Source organism: Pipistrellus hanaki, assembly GCF_964339955.1.
Source record: "Pipistrellus hanaki genome assembly, chromosome: 18".
In the NCBI taxonomy this organism is placed as follows: Eukaryota; Metazoa; Chordata; class Mammalia; order Chiroptera; family Vespertilionidae; genus Pipistrellus; species Pipistrellus hanaki.
In genome coordinates, this window is record NC_140520.1 from 32,940,878 (window position 1) to 32,963,155 (window position 22,278).

Below are 22,278 nucleotides of genomic sequence, written 5' to 3' on the forward strand. Positions count from 1 at the left end.
CCTGAGAGGCGTGGCGGGGCCTCGGTTTGTGGTAGCGAAACCTCGCCCTTCTAGAGCCTCGCTCCTGGAGTGTGGCTCCTGCGTGCGGTGCTCCCGGCTCTGCAGGTGCAGCCGAGGGGGGACCCGGCCTTCATAGCGAAGCCCGGGAGGCGGTTGGTGCTGCCTGAGTCACTCAGCCGTCTGTCGGGGGCAGAGCCAGCGCTGGGCCTCAGCGCTGGGACAGCACTGGCATTAGTCACGCGCTTCCTCGACTGTCAGCCAGGGACTTGGCTCACGTCCTCGGTGCCCGCGGGTGAGGACCGCGCCGGCCTGGCCTTGTGGGCGGGTGGACCCCCAGGTGCCCTTGGGCCCCGGGGTCCCTGAAGGTCAGTGAGTGTGAGGAGGTGGGAGGCGGTCACCTTGTGGGCCCAGCACGGTCATGAATATGGAACAGGCACCTAGAATGAATGCGGCGTTGACTCTGAGTCCCCTTCAGCGCTGTGCCCACAAGGGCGGGCTCTGGGCAGGCTCCCTGGCTCCCTGGATTGGCCACCTGGTCTGAGGTGGAGCCGCCCTTCCGGCCTCAGCCCTCAGCCCTCAGGAGGCAGGTGGGTGAGCCCACTGGTCTCGTCCAGGAGCAGCTGCCAGGAGGTAGGACAAGCACCAGCTGGGCCAGGAGGTGCTGCCAGCTGGTGCCCAGACACCCCTCCTGGGCCTGGAAGGGCGGGGAACTCTCTGGGGGGAAATGGTGTTGGCAAGGGGAGTGGGGGGGCTGCGGAGCGGGGTGGGGGTCAGTCAGGTTCTGTGTTCCTGGGGCCTCTAACTCTCCGGCTCCGTCTAGTCATCCTCACGCCTTATTGTGGCTTCTTTTCCCCTTGTCCCTCTCCTCCCCTCCTTTCATCTCCCCTGCTCTCTCCTCCCCTCCCCTCCTCTCCTCTGTCCTTTCCTCAGCTATATCCTCAGCTCTGGAATGTGCCAGGGCTGTCCCTCTGTTTCCTCCCTTCCCAGGGCTCCCCCAGACACCCCGTATCCTCCCCTGTCCCTCTGAAGTCTCCATCCCTTTCCCCCTCGGCCTGCTCTCCTCTCCCCTGAGCTCCGTGATCAGCAGCACCAGGAAGTGCTGCAGGGAGGACCCGCCTGGGAGGTGCCAGCTGTTTGCCCAAGGTGGGGTTGGCGACAGCTTGGGCCCCCGGGCTGGGCTGGGCTGGAGCGCGGCCTTGAGTGTCTGGCTCTTCTATGGCCTGTCCGTCCCACAACGGCTCCTGTCTCTCCTCATCCCCTCCCCCACCCGGGCACCCGTGGAGGCAGCAAGGCAGCAGGCACTTGGTCCAGTCGCTGCAGGTGCTGCGTTGCGGTGGCACCATTGCCCTTCCCGATCCTGGCGCAGTGAGACGCTCCGTTCAGTGCGGGGCTGGAAAGGCGTGGTTCTCAGCTCTGAGCCAGGATGGTGGGGAGGGGCTGTGGGCTTTGGCTTCAGAAGGCTGAGTGCTGTGTCTGCACCACCGGCCTGCGGTGGGACCGTGGGAGGTTGCTTTTTCTTATGTTGCACGGGCCCTGCCTCTGTCGGAGGCCTCAGGGGGATGTGGCTGTGGAAAGTGAGGGTCACTAGTTGCAGGGGAGCTGCTGGGAAGGGGAGCAGCCTGGGGGGCCTCTCCCATCATGCTCCCCATGTGGGAGCCGCAGAGGTCACAGCCAGCGCCTGCTTACTGCGGGGTGCTTATGGCACCACAGTGATGAGCGAGGGGGGGGGGGGGTCTGGTTGCTATTTTAAAAAGTTTTATCGCAGCCCTAACCGGTTTGGCTCAGTGGATAGAGCGTCAGCCTTCGGACTGAAGGGTCCCAGGTTTGATTCCGGTCAAGGGCATGTACTTTGGTTATGGGCACATATTCAGTGGGGAGTGTGCAGGAGGCAGCTGATCGATGTTTCTCTCTCACCGATGTTTCTAACTCTCTATCCCTCTCCCTTCCTGTCTGTAAAAAAAAAAATCAATAAAATGTACTTTTTAAAAAGTTTTATCGCAGAGCGTTACACACACATAAAAGTAGAGAGAGCAGTATGACAGCCCCATGTGTCTAAGCTTCAGTAGTTTTTAAAAATATATATATACATATATTTTAAATATTTTTATTGATTTCAGAGAGGAAGGGAGAGGGAGAGAGAGATAAAAGCATCAATGATGAAAGAGAATCATTGATCGGCTGCCTCCTGCACACCCCTTACTGGGGATGGAGCCTACAACCTAGGGACATGTCCTTGGCCGGAATCAAACCTAGGACCCTTCAGTCTGCAGGCCGATGCTCTATCCACTGAGCCAAACCAGCCAGAGCAAAGCTTCAGTAGTTTTGAAGTCATCTCATGGCCAGTCTTGTTTTAGGTTTACTCCCAGTCCTTTCTACCTGCTGATCATTAGGAAGCAAACCCTGGCAGCGTATCATTCCATCTCTAGAGAGGGACTTAAAGAAGTCATTATCACGCTTCAACAAAATTAGTAATTCCTTAATATAATCAAATAGTTCATTTTCACATTTCTCTGGTTATTATGTTTCCCCCTAGTTTTCTTTTTAATTTGCATCCAAATAAATTTCTGTATGGTGACTGGTTGTTATAGTTCTAATCACTCTTTAAAAAACCTTTTTTTATTGATTTCTGAGAGAGGAAGGGAGATATAGATATTTTTTAAAAAAATGTATATTTAGCCGAAACTGGTTTGGCTCAATGGATAGAGCGTCGGCTTGGGACCTGAACAGTCCCGGGTTCGATTCCGGTCAAAGGCATGTACCTTGGTTGCGGGCATATCCCCAGTAGGGGGTGTGCAGGAGGCGGCTGATTGATGACTCTCTCTCATCGATGTTTCTGGCTCTCTATCTCTCTCCCTTCCTCTCTGTACAAAATCAATAAAATATATGTTTAAAAAATGTATATTAAAAAAATCAATGAATTAAAAAATATATAGTTTTATTGATTTCAGAGAGGCGGGAGAGGAAGAGAGAGATAGAAACATCAATGATGAGAAGGAATCGTTGCTCCAGCATGCCCCCTATTTGGGATTGAGCCTGAGATCCGGGAATGTGGCCTGACCGGGAATCGAACCATGACCTTTTGATTCTAGGGTTGTCGCTCACCCATTTCTATTCTTCTTCTCCTTTTTTCCTATCTTACAATGTTTTGCTGGGAAAACGGGCTCATTTGTCCTGTAGGGTTTTTAACCTTCTGCCTCTGGCTGATTGCATCCTCATCATATCATTGAACATGTCCCACTGTCCCTGTGTGTGTGGCTAGACTGAAGGCTTCGTCACAGGCAGGCTCCTTTAATTTATTTATTTGGGGGTGGGGAGTGGCGTCGGCATCTATCGGGAGACACGCAGAGTCTGGCTGTCTCTCCCTTTTGTGACCCGAGCAGCCTGGGTGATCATTGCCTAGATCCGTGCACTCATTACGGGCTAATTGCCTATTAATGACTTTCTCTAATTAGAGGTTACTTCTTTCATCCCCTCGTAAGTGATCTCTTACTTCGGAGAAAGGCCTCCTTCTCTGCGAGGCGCTGCTGAGGAGGCCGAGGCCACATGGTGATGGGGTGGAGCGCTCCCACCGTCCTGGCTGCTGGTGGGTGAGTGAGGCAGGCACCCCACAAATGCCAGGTTGGGAGCCCTGGGTCAAGTCCTTGGAATCTGCCTGCATGTAATCAAATTTCAAGTCTTTGTGTTGATGGAGGGAGTCGGGGCCGGAGACACGGCTGGTAATTTTCCCGTTTAGCTCTGAAACACAGCTCAGCATCATTTAATCAAATTAGTGCTCAGACACAAATCTTCCTGGCTATCCCCCGTACTCACCCCTGGCTCCTCCTCCTCCCAACTGCCTGACAATAACTTCCTATTTGTACGCTATTCTATAGTTTGCAGAGCACGCGAGCATGTGTGTGCACGAGAGGTTGAGGAGAGGGAAGCACGGGGGTCAGCTTGCTTGGGTGTGATTTCTGACCCACCAATTCGGAGTTGCCTGGCCTCGAGCAAGTTCGCTGGCTTCCCTCTGCACGTGTCTCCATGGACCTTACAGGGTGTTATGAATATTCACTTAGGTCATGTAAACAGTCCCCCGCACATAATAGGTGCTCATCAAAGGATAGCTCTTCTGCTCGACCCAGGATCTACCTTTGAGAACCCTCACGTGCTACATAAGGACAGGGTAGTGGCAGACAACTGAAATTTGACCGTACGTCTTGGATGTAGAATTGTGCGCGCCTTGTTCCAGAATCCGTCATCAAGGAGGTCTAAGCAGCACTTCATAGCAGTTTCCTCCCTTCTCACCCCAGCCAGGGCTCCAGCCCAAAGCCTAAGGATTATGACGCTGTGTCCAGAGCAGTCAGGGAACTGGCTCTCTGAAGCACAGAGTCAGCTGTGCCTGCAGCGAGAAAGGAAACCTGGCCACCTGGCTCTGATGCCTGCTTTGTCCTGTCCTCAGGAACGGGGGCAGAGGGGAGGGACGGGGAGGACGTGGGGTTGGCTTGGACCCGCTCTTGTATTTTTCCCTCTTGGAGGCCTGGCCTGTCTCTTGCCCTTGAGGAGGCCCCCTGAGGCCTCGGGTCTAGAGAGCCAGGTGACCAGGCCTCCTCCCCGGCAGCCTGTGGTCCCCTGGGGCCTGGCACAGCTGCCGCCCATCTTCCCATGCAGATCAGAGGCGGAAATCTGCAGTCAGACAATTAGACACAGCAACCTGCCTGGGCAGAGGACACGCCAGTCACCCACGGGGCTCTCGGCCTAAGCGGGCCAGAGACTCCAGCCCAGGGAGGGCTCCTGGGAAGGCCTGGAGAGAGAGAGAGACTGGTAGGCACCAAGCTCATTTGCTCTGTGTGAGCTCCTTATCACTGGCTATTTCCTGTAACTCCTCCTGTGCCGGCCAATACAGACCAGATAGCATTTGCAGGCCTTCAGAGAGACACGGGAAGGAATGGAGCTGAGGATAAACAGGAAGCAAGGCCTTAGTCCCAGGTGGGGAGAGGTCGGAGGGCTGACAAACAGAAGCAGGGGCATGGCCACACACACACACACACACACAAGATTCTGGGGGGCAGGGGGGAAGATACTGGTACATAAAAGACAACACAAAATGTTGTATTTCTGTTTCTCTGGGCTCCCGTGTCACATCCTGGAGCTACTCCTTTTCCCGGGAGCTCAGCCTTGTGAGCTGAGCATGTGAGCTGAGAGCGGCAGCGGTTCCATCCCCGGCAGAGGAGACGGGAGGAGGGGAGCCACTGGGGAGAGGCAGAAACCCAAGGAGCTCCTTTGCCCTTAATTTCACACGACAGAGGCTGCTGTGCAAAGTGGGCTTCTGCCTGGCCTGTTGCCAGCCCAAGGGCAGGGCCCTGGGGTTTGAGCAGAGAGCCAAGTTCAAGGGCACATGGCTCTGACCCGTTGAACTCATAGCCAGAGTGGGGATGATGGCGGCAGGAGACACTGAGTGGGTCGGGTGGAACTGCCCTGTGTCCCTGTGCCTAGCTCTGGGCCAGCTCTCAGATGGCTCTCCTGAGGTGTGACCCGGATGAATGAATGGAGGAGCCAGTCAAGGAGAAGGGAAAGAAATGGGACTATGCATCTCCTTCGACCCTTTTCCATCTCTCGCTTGAACCTTAGGGTTGGACGTAGGGCTCGGGCTGTAAAAGTTGCACGCTAGGTTGTCTCTGCCTCACAGCTCTGCTTTGTGAGTGAGCTGGGCTGTGGGCTTCTCTTCTTTCCTTTTATCTCCCGACTCTGCACGTGCTCACTTGTGTGGGTGCGTGGGGACAGAGTGGAGTAGCCAGACATGAACTCTCCAGGGTGAGGGTTGGGGTGGATCTGTAGACTTCAGCTCTCTGCGCCTCCCTTCCCCTCCCCGGGTCCTCAGTGAGTCTCCGTTTCTTTCTCGTGGGTTGCGCATAGCGGGCGCTGCTCACACGTTGGTTGAATGAAGGAGTGACTGTAAGCTGGCCAAGGCAGAAGGGAGGAGCTTTCTCCACCCGCACTTCTTAGTGGCCCGTCCCTGGCCCTCTTCCCGTCCCTGGCCCTAGATTAGGACAGACTGCCTTTGAGGGAAGGAGGAGCCCGGTATCCACTCCTGTCCTCTGGTCTTCTCTCTCATTAATGTTTCTAACTCTCTGTCCCTCTCCCTTCCTCTCTGTAAAATAATCAATAAAATATATTTTTAAAAAAAGAAAAAGAAAAAAATTTCATGTGGTGCCCATGGGTCGTTGGGCACCGGAGGCCTATTTCAGGTGTGAGCCCTTTGGGTGGGTGACCAGTTTTTCCTGGTCAGGCTGGGACTGGCTCCGTTCTAAGTACCAGAAGTCCTGCATTCTGAGACCCCCTCAGTGCTGGGCAAATGGGTAGTGGGCCACCCTGCCACGCTGGTTGTTCTCTCTGCCCATCTCCCTCTCGCTCAGTTTGCCTTTGTCTGTGTTGCTCAAATCACAGGGAACCTTTCCTCCTGCCATTCAGCTTCCGTGGGCTGACCCGGAGATCTGCACCCCGAGGCCACATACCCCGGCGAGGCCACATACCCCGGGCGCAGGAGGCATGCGTCCCTATCTCCCAGGCCCTCAGATAAGCAAGCAGCCCGTCCCCCTGCCTGCGGTTGGTCTGTCGGGGCTGCTGAAGCGTAGCCTGGAGGCGGCTCCTGCCTGTCTGCAGCCGGGAGCTCCCAGCAGGTCTTGCATTTCTGTCTCCTCTTCTCTAAAGAACTCCAAGCATGGGCTGGGGCCGGCCTCCCTCACCCTAACACAGCCCCTATCTCAAGGAATAAAGACCATACAGGCACTGGGACGCCTAGTAAGAAATGGGAAGTTGAGGTCTGTGGAAGGGTTCGTAAGCCACTGGCCCAAAGTCACAGAGAAGCACTGAGATCAGAATCCACTGGGAATTCCCACTGTCAGCACAAAAGGACGGCCTCTCCTGCTCCTAATGCCCTCTTCGGAACCCTGTCCCTCCCAGGGAAGGTTTCCTGAGAGGAACCTGACCCAGAGCCCCCAGCCCTGTCTTGGTGCTGAGGCTTCCCTAAGTGCCAGCCTCCTTCTGACAGGGACCCAAAGTCACCAGAGCTGGAGATGCCCAGCCCATCCTCCCATCCCACCCCATCCCACCCATCCCATCCATCCCATCCCATAAAGGGGTTATTCGCCAAGGACCCACGTATCCTTGTATAAATCTTGTCCCGATGACACACACAACTCTGCCCTCCTTAGCCCTGCCCTCTCCTCCAGGGGTGGCTGAATGCTAGAAAACGTCTCCCAATCCTTTACTTGTACCAGGCCTGTTGGCAATCAAGTCAGAGGTGGGCGTGGCTCAGTGGTTGAGCATCGGCCTATGAAGCAGGAGATCATGGTTTGATTCCCGGTCAGGGCACATGCCTGGGGAGTTGTGGGCTCCATCCCCAGTGGAGGGCATGCAGGAGGCAGCCAGTCAATGATTCTCTCTCATCATTGATGTTTCTCTCTCTCTCCCTCTCTGAAATCAACTTAAAAAAAAAAAAAAAAATAGGCCGAAACCGGTTTGGCTCAATGGATAGAGCGTCGGCTTGGGGACTGAAGGGTCCCGGGTTTGATTCTGGTCAAGGGCATGTACCTTGGTTGTGGGCATATCCCCAGTAGGGGGTGTGCAAGAGGCAGCTGATCGATGACTCTCTCTCATCGATGTTTCTAACTCTCTATCTCTCTCCCTTCCTCTCTGTACAAAATCAATAAAATATATTTTAAAAAATAGATAGATTCTCTCTCATCATTGATGTTTGTATCTCTCCTTCTCTGAAATCAATTAAAAATATATGTATATATATTGATTCTCTCTCATCATTGATAGTTCTATCTCTCTCTCCCTCTCCCTTCCTCTCTGAAATCAATAACCAATAATATATATATATATATATATATATATATATATATATATATATATATATATATATATGTCAGAGAGAAGAGCCGCTCCTTGGGAGGCAGGCCCCTGGGAGCGGCAGGACTCTGGGGTGTGGACAGTGCAGAGGATTCATGAAGTCCTTGTGCAGCTAATCACAGAAACCTCCCCCCCCCCAATCCCCAGGCTGGGCTTTTATTTCACCTCATTACCGCCGTGACTCATGCAGGCTCATGCGGAGCCTCGGGGCCCAGGCAGAGGGGACCGCAGGCCTCACTCAGCACTCAGCAGACCGGTCACTCAGCGCGCCGGTAATGAGGACGGCGGTACCTGGGTGGCGGGCGCATCTGGCCTGGACTTGGCTAACGCGCTGGGAGCACCGCTCTGGAGTCCGTCTGGGGGTGCCACTTCGGGTGCGTGACCTCATTTTGTCTCATCCGTAACGGGGAGACGGAAACAGCCACCTTGGACGTGGTGAGGATGCTGGGAAGGTGAAATGAGTTACGTTTGGCATCATGCCCGACACAGAGTGTGTGCTCAAACCGCTGTTATTGTTCTCTGGCTCGTACCCTCCGCCTGTGCCTCTCTAGTGAGGTGTTCGTTCATTTGACAAGTGTGTACTGAGTGCCCGCTGCTTGCCAGGAATACAGGACCAATGGGTGTAAACTTCCCGGCGGCACAGCATTTTCCCGCACCCTCTGTTTTTGCTTCCGCCCCCCCTTCTTCCTCGACGTCCGCTGGCGCTGACGGGGTGGAAAAGTGGATCGTCACCTGGTCCCATCCAGCTCTCTAAGAGCCCGGTCTGCGTGGTGCAAAGGCCACTCGCCTTGGGGGCCGGGGGACATGACTTCTATGGAGGACCTGGCTGGTACCCAGCTGGGGTCACTTCCTCTTTCCGGGCCTCAGTGGTTCTATCTTTCAAATGGAACCATAGCCCCTTCCAGCCTACCCAGGAGGGGTGTGGTGCAGATGAAATGTGATAATGGCTGTGCAAGCGCCTTGCTGAGGTAAAAGCCCTTTGTAAATGTCCCGGGCTGGGATGGAACCAAGAGGGGGCAGTCCCCAGAGCTCCCCATCTGAGTGTGGAGGCGGGGCTCCCCAGGAAAGGGCCTGAGGGTGACTGACAGGAACGCAGCCTCCGGAGGGCACTGAAGGTCCAGGGCCTAGTCCAGCCTGGCACACAGTAGGACCAGGAACTGCCTGGCAGATGGCTGTAGGTCCTTCGTACTTGTTTGTCAAATGAACAAGTGTACCAAGCAGCTCCAGCCAGTGTAAATGCAGGGAGGATATGACGTTCAGAGGAAACACAAAACTAAGGCCTATCAGGGCTGGCTTCCGGGAAGAGATCATTTGGGTTTAGGATAGAACCGGCGGCGGCGGCAAACTGCGGCTCTCGGGCCACGTGCGGCTCTTTGGCCCCTGGAGGGTGGCTCTTCCACAAAATACCACGGCCTGGGTGAGTCTGTTTTGAAGAAGTGGTGTTAGAAGAAGTTTAAGTTTAAAAAATTTGGCTCTCAAAAGAAATGTCAATCGTTGTCCTGTTGATATCTGGCTCTGTTGACTGATGAGTGTGCCGACCACTGGGACAGAAGAAGGAACAGAACCTGCATTAGTGAAACAACAGTCCATGGGACAGGCAGGGCATCTACAAACCTTCGGCTAGTCAGCTGGAGTTGGGGCTCACAGAAGAGTGAGAGGAGTCGAAACCGGTTTGGCTCAGTGGTAGAGCGTCGGTCTGCGGTCTGAAAGGTCCCAGGTTTGATTCCAGTCAAGGGCATGTACATTGGTTGCGGGCACATCCCCGGTGGGGGGTGTGCAGGAGGCAGTTGGTCGATGTTTCTCTCTCATCGACGTTTCTAGCTCTCTATCCCTCTCCCTTCCTCTCTGTACAAAATCAATAAAATATATTAAAAAAAAAAAAAAAGAAGGGTGAGAGGAGTGTTGGGGAAGAACCCTGGAAGGCCAGGCACAGAGTCACAGCTGGGTCTTGAGAGGAAAACGCTGGGTAGAGAACTGCAGGAGCAGCGAGAGGCGTGTGACGGTGGTTGGTGGGGGACTGGGTCACGCGGTGCCGTCATCTGCTGCCTCCCTCCCCGTGAGGGCAGAGTGCCAGTGGTTAATGGGTCTGGACCAGGGGGACATGGGTTGAGGCTTCAGGAGTCTGGGACCACCAGTCAGGCAGCCACCGATGACTCTCTGAAGGTGGCAAACGCTGATGGCAGCCCGTGGATGAGCTGTCCCCTTGGCTTCCCGGGCAGGGTGGGGAGCCAGCCTGAGAACTGCGGTGGCAGCAGGAGAGAAAAGGCACAGGCCAGGCCATGTCCAGAAGGCTGCCCGGGCCGCTAGAATTAAAGTCATGCTGTTCAGAGCCTTGAAATGAATAGGCCATTATTTCCTTTTTTTTTTTTTTTTTTTTTTTTTTTTTTTTTTTTTTTTAATAAAAGAAGTCCAGGCACACAGGCCTCATCTGTTAGTGTATTTGAACTGGGCAGCATGAGACTAAGGGCAGGAGATTGTCAGCCCTGAGATCTTACCTAAGCTCTGCCACCTGCTGTGTGACCTCAGGCAGGTTTCCCAACCTCTCTGGACACCACTCTTGTCATCTACGAAGGCTTTTGTCAGGGAGTTCATCTCAGGAGCGTGTTGGAAGTACGGACCAGAGTGCCTACATAGCACATAGCAAAGTACGCGGCGAGGCCACGGTTTATGTCTCCAGCTCCTTCCTCCCCCCCAACCTTTAAGCTCCTGCGAAAGCGGGGAGGCAAGGCCTGCAATGCAGAGCCCACGGCAGCTCCTGGTGCCTGGTTTTCCTGACTCGGCAGCAGCGTGGCCCTCGGTGCCCATCTAAGCACGAAGGACACCAAACCACAAGACTGTCTTTCTCCCCTTGGCAGCCTGGCACCTAACAGTGCCTGGCACAGAGCAGACTTTTACTAAGTATTTGTTGAGTGAAAGAGGAATTTGACATGGTCCTTTAAGTTCACTGTCTGGCAGGGGACACAGACTTGTAGACAGAGAATTAAGAAAAATAAGATGAGCCGAAACCGGATTGGCTCAGTGGATAGAGCGTCAGCCTGCAGACTGAAGGGTCCCGGGATTGATTCTGGTCAAGGGCATGTACCTTGGTTGCAGGCACATCCCCAGTAGGGGGTGTGCAAGAGGCAGCTCATTGATGTTTCTCTCTCATTGATGTTTCTAGCTCTCTATCCCTCTCTCTTCCCCTCTGTAAAAAAATCAATAAAATATATTAAAAAAAGAAAAGAAAAATAAGATGAGATGGGCAGGTGCTGTGGAAACAGAGGAAAAACACCTCTGTGTAAGCACTCTTGTCCGGGCTTCAGATGCGCTGTTTTTCTTCGTCTTTAGATGAACTCTCTGACGAAAGCCTTCGTAGATGAGAAGAGTGGTGTCCAGAGAGGTTGGCAAACTTGCCCGAGGTCACACAGCATGTGGCAGAGCTTAGGGAGGACCTCAGGTCTGGGAGGAGGTCAGGAGCAGCTGTGGGAGCAGGTCTGCGCTGAGCCTTGAAGGATGGGGAAGGGGTGGGGGAGGGGCTCCACAGAAGGAACAGAGTGCCCAGAGGTTGGGATGCAGCAGGCATGGGACCGGAAGTGCATCCCCTGACCAGGGGCTGGGGTTCGGGGAACCGGTCAGGGCTTTCAGGGGAGGGGGCTGGAAAGCAGGCGGGCAGCCTTACCCCGGAGAATGGATGGGACCCTCTGAGGGTTTCAGCAGGCAGGGACGGCTTACTGCCGCTCCCCTTTGCCCCTCCTTAAGGCCCCGTTCAGGGGAGCTGCCTGAGGATTAGAGAGGTGGTGGCCTGCCTGAGGGCACACAGCACATTGGCTGCAGGGTCAGAATGGGAGCCCAGGGCCCTTGGCTTTGACGGAGTGGCGCCTTATGTATGGACTGTCCTGTCCATCTGCCCCTGGTGCTTGGCTCTGTTGTTCTGTAGGTGCTCTCAGGGGTCATCTGAGCAGCTTGGCCCCTGGCTAACGCTCTCCCGCACTCTGCCTTGCAATAGCTGCCTTGTCCAATCTGAGAGCCCAGGTGACTGAGCCCAGGCCCCTCCCCCAGCCTCTCCCCCCGCCCCCCTCCCCCAGTTCTTTGGCACAAAGGAGAAGCCACAAGATCTCCTGGAATTGCTTCCTGCTTCACTTCCAGGTGCCTGACTGCCTGGCATGGGCCAGATTTGGCTCGAGAATTTGTTTTTCAAAAGAGATGAGGCAGGATTTGCAGTGTGGTGGCATTATTCTGGATTTTAAGGAGAAGGCCAAGACCCTCTCTGCTTCCCATCCCATCTCCCTATTCCAGGGATCCAGTTCCAAGAGGTTGCCCAGGGCCAGCATGCCTGCCTATAGTAGGTCTTCACAAGCATGGCCCATGTGGGGAGGGGTGGGACCTAGTACTTTCCAGAAAGGAGGAGCGATGGGGGCCTCTCGGGTTCAGCCTCCATCTTCCCCCCCTCCCCCCTGCCGGGAAATTCCAGGGAGAAGCCAGCTTGTTAAGTCTTGGTTTCCAGTTCTCCCGAGTCAGGCAGCGGCCAAGCCTGCTTGGGGCCCCTCCCTCTAGAAGCCGCCCCCCTCCCCCTCTCGGCGCCTCAGGGAGGGACCAGAGCTTGTGTTTGAGGTGAATCCTGGAGGAGGTTTCTGTTGGCATCACCTGAGCAGCACTCCCCGAAGTCCACCCCACCTCCGGGTGGGGAGTCCAGTGTGGGGTGTCCAGCCGCAAGCCCTCATCCTGCCAAATCCATCCCCAGTGTCCAGGGCGAGAATGAGCCTCCATTTATCAGGGGCGGGAGGTGAGGACCCCGAGGCAGGAGGGGTGGGCCCCGGGGCAGGGCTGGGCGCGAGGGGGCACTGGCCCTGCTCACTTTCCGGAGGTGGGACAGGGGAGAAGGGGGCGCGACGGAGCAGCAGAGTCTGGAGTCCCGGGGACTGCCTGGCCTTCTCGGCAGCTGAAAGCCCACCCCTCACAAGGCAGGGCCAGGGCGGGTGGCAGCCTGTGTCCACGCGTCCCCCTTAGACTTAGACCAACAGAGGCCCTGGTGCAAGGCCATCGGCTGGAGGTGACCATTATCTCTTGGTACCTGGTCCCACATGTGGAGGGACCCTGCCCACAGCCCCCACATATGGAGAGAACCTGCCCCCTCCCCCCGACATGCGGAGGGACCCTGCCCACAGCCCCCACACCCATTTGGGACAAGGGGCTGCTGGGAGGCTGCGTACTCTAGGCTGGCCCATTGGGAAGGTCCCTCCTGTGGTCCATTCTGAGTGACCTCCAGCTGTCTTCCCCGCAGCTGTCTCCCAGCCCCCCTGGGGTTCTCGCAGGGACAGGGTGTGCTCCAACACCCACTTCCCATCCTGCCAGGAAAGCCGGGCGCCCACTTCCCATCCAGCCAGTGCCTCCGCTCCCTGCTCAGGCCCGGTGCCGCCTTGAATCGTTTACAAAGGTGGGGCGTGTGTTCCAGGCCTGTAGCTGACCCCGGCCGCTTCCTGCTGGGGGTCAGCCTCAGAAGGTCATCTTATCTATTGATCGTTGGACAGTATTTACTGAGCAGGAGCCTCGTCATGCCTGCGGGGACCCCACAGCCTGGCCCATGCACTCCTCCAGCTTCAGGGAGTGACGAGGAACAAGCAAGACCCTAAGTACAGAGCAGTCCCCACTGTGCACAGTGTGAACGCATAGGAAATGGGGGTGATGCTCACCTCCAGCATGACCCCTCTCCTGGCCAAGGGCCAATGTTCTCCCACCCCTCACCTGTGTCGCTCTATCTGGAGCGCCCACCCGCCCTCTCAGAGGCTGTTGTCCCTGTGCCACTCCCTTCCCGTTATCTCCCAACTCCATCATTCCACATGCCCCCTCGAACCCCGACCTCCCGGTGTGGGCTGCCTCTGAGGGCGATGGGTGGGTGGGCTTGGTTTTGGGGTGTCCAGGAACAGAATCGAGCTCCTCAAGTTGCAGGGACAAAGCCTCTGGCACTGTGGATGCTTGGAAAATATCTGGAATACATGAACCACTCACACCCATATCTTCACGCGAGATCTGCTGCCTTCAAGGTTGTCTCGCTCTGGTGGCTGGAGAGAAAAGAGGGACGTTTGGGGAGAGGGTGGGGTTGGCATGGCCGCAGCTGAGATGCCGAGGCCTCTGCGGAAACACTGAGAGGCTCTGGCTGGGTCAGACGGAGCAGTGACTATGGCATTGAATGATGAGTGGGGACGCGGCCTTGGGCACCGAGACAGCGAGCGAGGGAGGCCCGTGTGAATCAGGCAGGGGAGGCACAAGCCCTGGAAATTTCTGACCAAGAGAATAGCACGTTGGCCGGGGACCACACCTTACACAGGGGACGTTGGCTGTAAACCTAAAGCGCCATGCACCGTCCTAAACCTCCTCTTATCATTCCAAGTGCTTCTTGGTGTCTCACCTGAATCTTTTCTGCTGTAATCAAAGTCCAGCTTGTCTCACCGGAGTTGGAAAACAGCTGGCCGGGGCCCAGGGGCTGGAAAGAAATGTCATTCTCCCGTTTCTGTCGGCGAGAACCCGCATATCTGGTGGGATAGGAGTGTGTTAGGGTTCCGGGCCAAGCGGGCAGGGCCCGGAGCACGTGCGGGCACGGAGGGCCTGCCCTGATAGAGGCGCCCACCTCTGCACTGATAGCGGGGTGTGGGTTCGGGGTAATCTGAGCCCCTGTGGAATGAGAAGGCCTGGGTTTGTCCCTGAGGTGCTGCTCTCCTCCCCCTCACCATTGCTGGCATCACACTGCGTCTTTGAGAAGCCTGTGGTATCTACGCGGGCATCTCTGGCCTCCGCTCCATTGTGAAGGGGCTGATAAAGGTCTCTGAGTCAGAGATAAGGGCTCCGGAGGAGAAAGATAAGATATTCAAAGGGGCACAGGAGACAGGTGAAGGGGGGGGTCTCACTGTTTCTCACCCCAGCTTGTGGAGGTGCCCATCTGATACCCGAGAGGGGACCTGCCAGGAGCCACGGAGGCACAGGTGTCTGTTCTCTTCCAGGCTCCCGCTCAGACCATCCCCAGGAGAGGGGCAGTGGGCATCAGTCCCAGTCTGCCCTGTCCTCCGAGGGTCCCCCTCGGCTGTTGCTCTTGTCCCCTTCCCCCCACCTGTCGTCCGCAGCAGCACCCGAGGGAATCCCAGGGATGCCAGCTTCTGAAAAGGAAAGATTTTCTTCCACAGATCGTTTTTTCTCCCCCTGGGCTTCCAGGGCAAGTGGAACATTCCATTTAAAGGGTGAAACAGGAACAGGTGAGCTACAGTGCAGACCAGAGAGGACTCAGAAACACAGGTGGGAGGGGTGCCGAGCCACTCATGCTGTCCACCGCCACCTCTGCCACCTCCTACCAGCCTTCTCGGGGGCCCCTGGCTACCCATGCCCCGACCCTGAAATGCCAGCGTGGCGGGATATGGCTCTGGGACTCCTAAGGAGGCCAGGTAGGTGGACATCCTCTCAGAATGCCCTGTGCCTCCCATCTGGGGGACCTTGACTTTCCCACCCCCCTGGGGCTGCTGTGACCCACAATTCTGGGGGCACCATTCACACTGAGCTCCTTATGGGAGTGGCGCCCCCTGGGGTTGTGGCGAGGCAGGGGAGTCTGTGCCAGCTGATAAGTGGGAGGGCAGAGTCAGACACTTTTCTGTGTTCTGGGCAAACAATGGGGACCTTTCCAGGAAGCTCGGGGGAGGGAGCTGCCTGTAAGAGGATCCCCGGTGGATGCTGTGGGGTAGCTTGCACGGGGTTCTGCGTTTGCTGCTGATGGTTTCATTAGACACCTACACAGTGCTCTCTGCTAATGGCCGCGTCTCCCAGGGAGATGGCAGACAGGAGGGTGGGGGGCCTCAGCGTGCGGGGTGAAGGCCTTAAGGGTAGCGCCTGGGGAATGGGGGCAATGGAGGCTGAGCATTGTGGGGTGTCCGTGGGCTAGCACAGAGTATAGACCACTGAAGAGAGGGGGTGTTTTCTCTGTGGGACTGAGAGGCAGGGAGCCTGGGGTCGGCTGTTGTCTCCCGTATTAACATCCTGTGTGTGTGAGCTCCAAACTCCTGGCTGTGGCTTGCCCTCTTGGGCAGGGTCACTCCTGGTGTCCAGCTACCCCCTCGGGCCAGACGAGCTCGGGAGCGCGCGTGTTTCTGGGGGCAGGTGCCCTGAGATGGAGCAGTCGGGTGTTTTCCCAGGCCCCTGTGGTCGGTTGGAGAGAGCCAGGTGGAAATCCCGCTGATTGCACGGAGGGTGCATCACTGAGCCTGGTGAACCCCGTCTCCGTAGACGGTCAGGCACCCTTCTGGGATTGGAAGCTCAGTTTTGGTAACGGGCAGGGGGCCAAGCTGCACATGTTTTGGAGCTGCTCTGAGGCTATGCTAGAGGGCACCGATGCAGGGGACCGGGCCGACTGGGTGTAAGCACTGCAGTTATTCTGTGCCACCCAACTCATCTTCCTAGAACTGGGTGGTGGGGATGTGGGGCAAAGAGGCCCCGGCCCTCTCCTGGGTGAGCCAGGCAAATATTTACCCAAAGAAAGGCGCCAGGGCCCAGGCAAGCGTTGTGTTTGTGCTGCCCAAACAATGCCAGGCTTCATGGGCGTCCAACCACCAAGCCCCATGGGGAGGCCGGAGCCAGCCCCTGCGAAGGCCGGGCAAGCACAGGACTGGGCGCCGCGTGGGAGCCAGGGAGAGGCCGCCGTGCCCTTGAACGTCGCTGGGGCGCCGGCATCCTGGCTTTGCTCTCGTTTTCTCCGTCCCGGGAAGGCCCGAGTACATCCAGAGGATGGGCGTGTGAGGGGGTGCAGGCAAGAGGAGCATTGGCTGTAGACTGTCCATCGCTTCTGCTTCTGATGGAAACGATAAAGAATCATTCCTGTGGATTTCAGAGACAGGGGGACGTTGATGATCTACTGTCATGAAAGTCTGGGTTGTAAGAAAAAGACTGCATTTTGAAGCTGGGCAGACCTAGTGGTTTTGTTTGTTTGTTTTAATATATTTTATTAATTTTTTACAGAGAGGAAGGGAGGGATATAGAGAGCTAGAAACGTCGAAGAGAGAAACATCGACCAGCTGCCTCTTGCACACCCCCTACTGGGGATGTGCCCGCAACTCAGGTACATGCCCTTGACCGGAATCGAACCTGGGACCTTTCAGTCCGCAGACCGATGCTCTACCACTGAGCCAAACCGGTTTCGAGCAGACCTAGTTTTGAATGTTGACTTTACCCCTGTGTGGCTTGGTGTAAATTAGCGAACCCTCTAATCACAAGTTCCCTGTGGTATACAATGGGATTTTTAAGACCCATTCTTTGCCACAGGTGATTGTGAAGTGTTTTTTTTTTCTCCTATAAAGAAAGCAGGCAATTACTTTTATAGCATAACCTGAATTCATGCTGGGAAGCAGGAAAAAATGACTATATTCAGTTTTATTCAATAAGCACTGGGAGCAAAGGTATTTCCAGTCCCAACGAGTCAACACTTTTGTGTCTTTAAAAACCCCCTCTGAGCATCTCGAGAGGAAGAAATATTTGAAAACCCTATTATATTTGGTAGCGATCATTAGTGTTTAGTTACCCATTCAGGAAGTCTTTTTCTGGTTAGTTCCAGAGCAGGAAGCATGGTGAAGCAGAAAACCATGCTCACAGCACTCTGCCGCAGACAGGCTGCCTGGGAAGGAATGGGCGCCTGGTCTCTGCAGAGTTCAGGCGGCAGCTCAGGCCTGGATGCTGGGCAGAGCTTTTCCTGCGCCAGCATGTGATCTGGTTCGGGGACCACCAACACTTCCCTATCCCTGGAGGCCCATGGTCGGCAAACTGCGGCTTGAGAGCCACGTGCGGCTCTTTGACCCCGTGAGCGTGGCTCTTCCACAAAAATGCCACAGCCTGGGCGAGTCTATCTTGAAGAATGATATTAGAAGAAGTTTAAGTGTAAAAAATTTGACTCTCCAAAGAAATTTCAGCCCTGACTGTTTGGCTCAGTGGATAGAGCATCGGCCTGTGGACTGAAGGGTCCCAGGTTCGATTCTGGTCAAGGGCATGTACCTTGGTTGCAGGTGCATCCCCAGTAGGGGGTGTGCAGGAGGCAGCTGATAGATGTAACTCTCTATCTCTCTCCCTTTCTTTATGTAAAAAATCAATAATATATATATATATATATATATAAATTTCAATCATTGTACTGTTGATATTTGGCTTTGTTGACTGTTCTAGGCTAATGTTCCAGAGATTGGAATTAGGGGGAAATACCCAGGGGCCTCCCGATTTCCTTCTCCAAAGCACAGCCCCCTTTTTTGGAGCAGAGCTTGACTCTGACATCTTTCCTCTCCCTAAATCACATGTGTCAAACACAAGGCCTGCGGGCCAAATCCAGCCCGCCAGGCCTTGCAATGTGGCCCGCACCGCACTGTCATCACTGCACTCCGCTGTCAGTTTATGACATTGTCAGTTTATGACTGTTCAGTAAACCATTCGGCCCGCGATTTAGGCTGGATTTTAGATTTTGGCCCCTTCTCTGATTGAGTTCGACACCCCTACCCTAAATGCTTGTTCCTGCTATCCAAGGCCTCGCACTCCTGTGCACTCTTGCCCTGCTGCGTGTCTCAGACTGGCTTCTATTCCAGATGGATCTTTCCCTGTATTCCAAACCATCACCGACAGGATGGGAGATAGCAATCAGGCAACTGTTGACAGGATTCTCACCAGGTGCAAGGCACTGGTGGAGGAGCTGAGCCGGGAGGCAATACATAGTCCCAGTCCTTAAGAAGCTTCTGTTTCCTGTTTGGAAATAAGCTTTACCCAAGTAAAAAGTTGGGTAAAGGCTGTATAGGGTGACAGTTGAGTGGTAGAGAGAATGATAGGAGCCACAGACAATGGTAGGGAGAGGACTAGGGAGGAGTGGGCTGAGGTCCTGTGGTGAACGGGACTCCCCAGTGGGTTTTGGACACTGATTACTGTTGGGGTGAGAGTCTGGGTTGGGAGAGAGCGAGTCAGAATTGACCTGGCAGTTAGAAACCTGATTGTGTGAGACGGTAAATGTAGACATTGATAGAAGTCGGAGAACGTAGATGGGGAGCCCGATGATGATGAAATGTTTTAAACGTGCACGGATTACAATATTCAAATGATACAGAATGGTATTCGGTGGAAAGTTCCTCTCCTTGGAGGTCACTGTTAACCAATGTCTGCTGGTCCTTCCTGGGATGCTCCAGGCCAGTCTAGGCTGTGACCATTGGCCAAATCTGGCTCGTCACCTAATTTTGCATGATCCGCAAACCAAATATGACATTTATAATCTTAAATAGTTGGTGGGCCGGGGGAAGAGATGAATAAAGCTTTGTGTCACATTAAGATTATATGAAATTCAAGTTTTAGTGCCCACAAGTAGAGTTTTTTTTTTGAGACAGCCATGCTCATTCATTTATACTCATTAATTTATGCTCATTTATACTAATTTGTTTATATTAATTAATTTATGCTCATTTGTTTACCAATTACCTGTGGCTGCTTTTGTACTCAAAGGCAGAATTGAATATTTGCAACAGAAACTATATGGCCAATGAAGCTGAAAATATTTTCTATCTAGCCTTTTTCATAAAAGTTTGCTGATCCCTGCTCTAGGCATTATAGTCATACTAGAGGCCTGCTGCATGGATTTTGTGCACTGGTGGGGTCCCTCAGCCTGGCCTGTGGGAATTGGTCTAAAACCAGTTCTCCGACATCCCCTAAGGGGTCCTGGATTGTGAGAGGGCAGTTCTCAGGTGACTCACCCCGGGTTCTGGGTGCATCACTAAGAACTGCAGTTCCTGCATTGAGTGTCTGCCCCCTAGTGGTCATTGCACATCATAGCTACTGGTTGGATGGTCAGTCACTTAGGCTTTTAAATATAGAGATAGGTAGTTACCAATTATTTTTAACCTGGATAGCACTAAATTAATTGCTTTCCCCATCATATCATCCTTTACTTACCTTGGGGACTGTACCATAATATAGTTAGTCAGTGGGTGGTGAATCTTAATTTCATTTTAGACATGCTGAGTTGAAGACAAAGACTACAGGCATATCTTGGGGAAATTGCAGGTTCAGCTCCAGACCACTGTAATAAAGCAAGTTGTAATCTTTTTGCTGGTGGAGATTCTTGCCTTCACTTTTTTTTTTTGGTTTTTTAAATATATTTTTATTAATTTCAGAGAGGAAGGGAGAGGGAGGGAGAGAGATAAAAACGTCAATGATGAGAGAGAATCATTCATTGGCTCCTGCATGTCACCCACTGAGGATCGAGCTCACAACCCGGGCATGTGCCCTTGACTGGAATCGAATCTGGCTGAGGCTCTATCCACTGAGCCAAACCAGCCAGGGCTTGCCTTCACTTTGTAAAAGACTCAACACCAGTGAAGCTCATAAAGGGAGTGTGCCTGTCGTTCTGGGGAAATGCTCATGGGGCTGGAGCTGGGAGCCAGGAGGTGGAGGTGTGGGAGAGTCTGTGACCTTGGTCTGTAAATAAAGCTCCCCCGTTAGCGACGCGAAGCGTTGCATTCCGAGTCCTGTGCGGTGACCCGTGAATGTTACTAGTCAGAGTGACATAAAGACAATGAACGAGAAACATTAAACCAACACCCGAAGGAACAGTAAACACTAAAGGCAATTTAGAGTTACCCTTTGAGTCAGAGGGAAAAGGGAGTGGGCATGGCAAACAGAGCCGGAGGGCGGTGGGTCTTTATTGAGTGCCTACTGTGTGCTACTGCCTCACACTTGCTACCGTATTTAGTCGTCACTTTCTCAAGTAGTGCCATTTACCTCATTTTGCAACTGAGGAGACTGAGGCCCAGGAAGGTTACATGACTTTTTTTTTTCACATTCAGTGATTCAAGTGAGTATCTAGTTGTATCAAAACATGACTCCATCTGACATTAAACCTCCTCCTTCCATTCTACCACCCAAGATGCCAGATAGGGCTGGGAGTGCCTCCCCGGCTTCATTATATATATATATATATATATATATATATATATATATATATATACACACATATATATATGTGTGTGTGTGTATATGTATATGTGTATATGTATATGTATATGTATATGTATATGTATATGTATATGTATATGTATATATATATATTAATTTCAGAGGGGAAGGGAGAGGGAGAGAGAGATAGAAACATCAATGTTGAAAGAATCATCGATTGGCTACCTCATGCATGCTCCCTACTAGAAATGGAGCCCACAACCCCAGGCACAGGAATTGAACCATGACCTCCTGGTTCATAGGTCAACGTGTAACCACTGAACAACACTGGCCAGGCCCTCACCAGCTTTGATAAGCCATTTCATCTTCCTGGCCTCAGTCCCTTATCAGCAAAACGAGGTAATTGTCACCATGATTTCCCTTCCCACTCTCACATGGCCTGGTTCTTATTACAAGAGAAACATTAGGGAAAGGGGTTGCTCGTAACAGCCAGACACAGGAGGTTGGAGGCGAGAGGAGGGGAAGGAGGAGCAGGGGAGAAAAGGGGAGTGGGGAGAAAGGTGCGTTGAGCCGTTGCTGTACTCCAGACCAGTCTTGAATCTGAACCTTCAAAGACTATTATTCCTTGATGTGGAGGAAGAGTCTAGCAATTGCTTCTAAACTGGGAACTTGCTCACCATCCTTCCTTCCATGACCCTGAGCGCCGCTTCAGCACCTGGACTTGAACTGCTGGAGGGGCTGGGGTTGGGAGAGAACGGACCACGCCTGACGGGTCTCCCCCGGGCTGCAGGGCTGTGCTCCGGTGTCTGGAGGAGCGGCAGCTAGAGGGCTGTCTGATGTTACAGAGCTGCAGGCAGGGTGAGGAGGGAGGGGAGCAGGGCGGGCGGGTAAGCCGTCCGACCAAGGGGCCAGGGCGTGAGTGTGTTTATATAGGACTCGGCCAACATGCAGTTTCGGATTTCAGACCCAGCTTTATCGGGAGACTCCCTGGTTTTCAGTCAGTGCAGAGTGGAGCCGGGAGACAGCTGACACGAGCGCCTTCCTTGGAAGGCCGGGAGCTGCCGGGCTCCGGGCTCTCTTCGCTCCCTCCTTCCCTCAGGAGCTGCTTCCACCACCCTGGGCCGCTCTCTCCGGTCTGGAGTAGGGTTTCATTCCTTCCCAGGCAGCGGTCTGAGTCTTCCAGCATGGAAGGTAACATCTGGGGTGCGGGGGCCTGGGCTAGGGAACTGTGGCTACCCAGCTACCAGCCGAGGGCCAGGGAGAAGGATGCACAGGCTGGGCAAAGAGGAGTGGTGAGTGTGTGTGTGTGTGTGTGTGTGTGTGTGTGAGAGAGAGAGAGAGAGAGAGAGAGAGAGAGAGAGAGAGAGAGACAGAGAGAGAGAGACAGAGAGAGACAGAGAGAGAACATATTGGGGCATTTCTACTATATTGAAAGCAAATCTTTTACTCCCTTTTTCTTTCATT

At 54.0% G+C, this 22,278-nt stretch overlaps 1 protein-coding gene across 16 annotated transcripts in view; it reads left to right on the plus strand.

Moving 5' to 3' along the window:
* The window catches only part of PLEKHA6 (pleckstrin homology domain containing A6), a 135,299-nt gene that overhangs the window by 40,227 nt on the left and 72,794 nt on the right, over positions 1 to 22,278 (plus strand). Inside the window, exon 1 of one of the 16 annotated variants that reach the window (XM_084865818.1) lies at positions 15,153 to 15,302. The exons of the other annotated variants lie outside the window; for them this stretch is intronic. The gene's annotated coding sequence lies outside the window, so the exon portion shown is untranslated. Of the gene's footprint in view, positions 1 to 15,152; positions 15,303 to 22,278 lie in introns of those variants that run through there. 16 annotated transcript variants of the gene reach the window in all.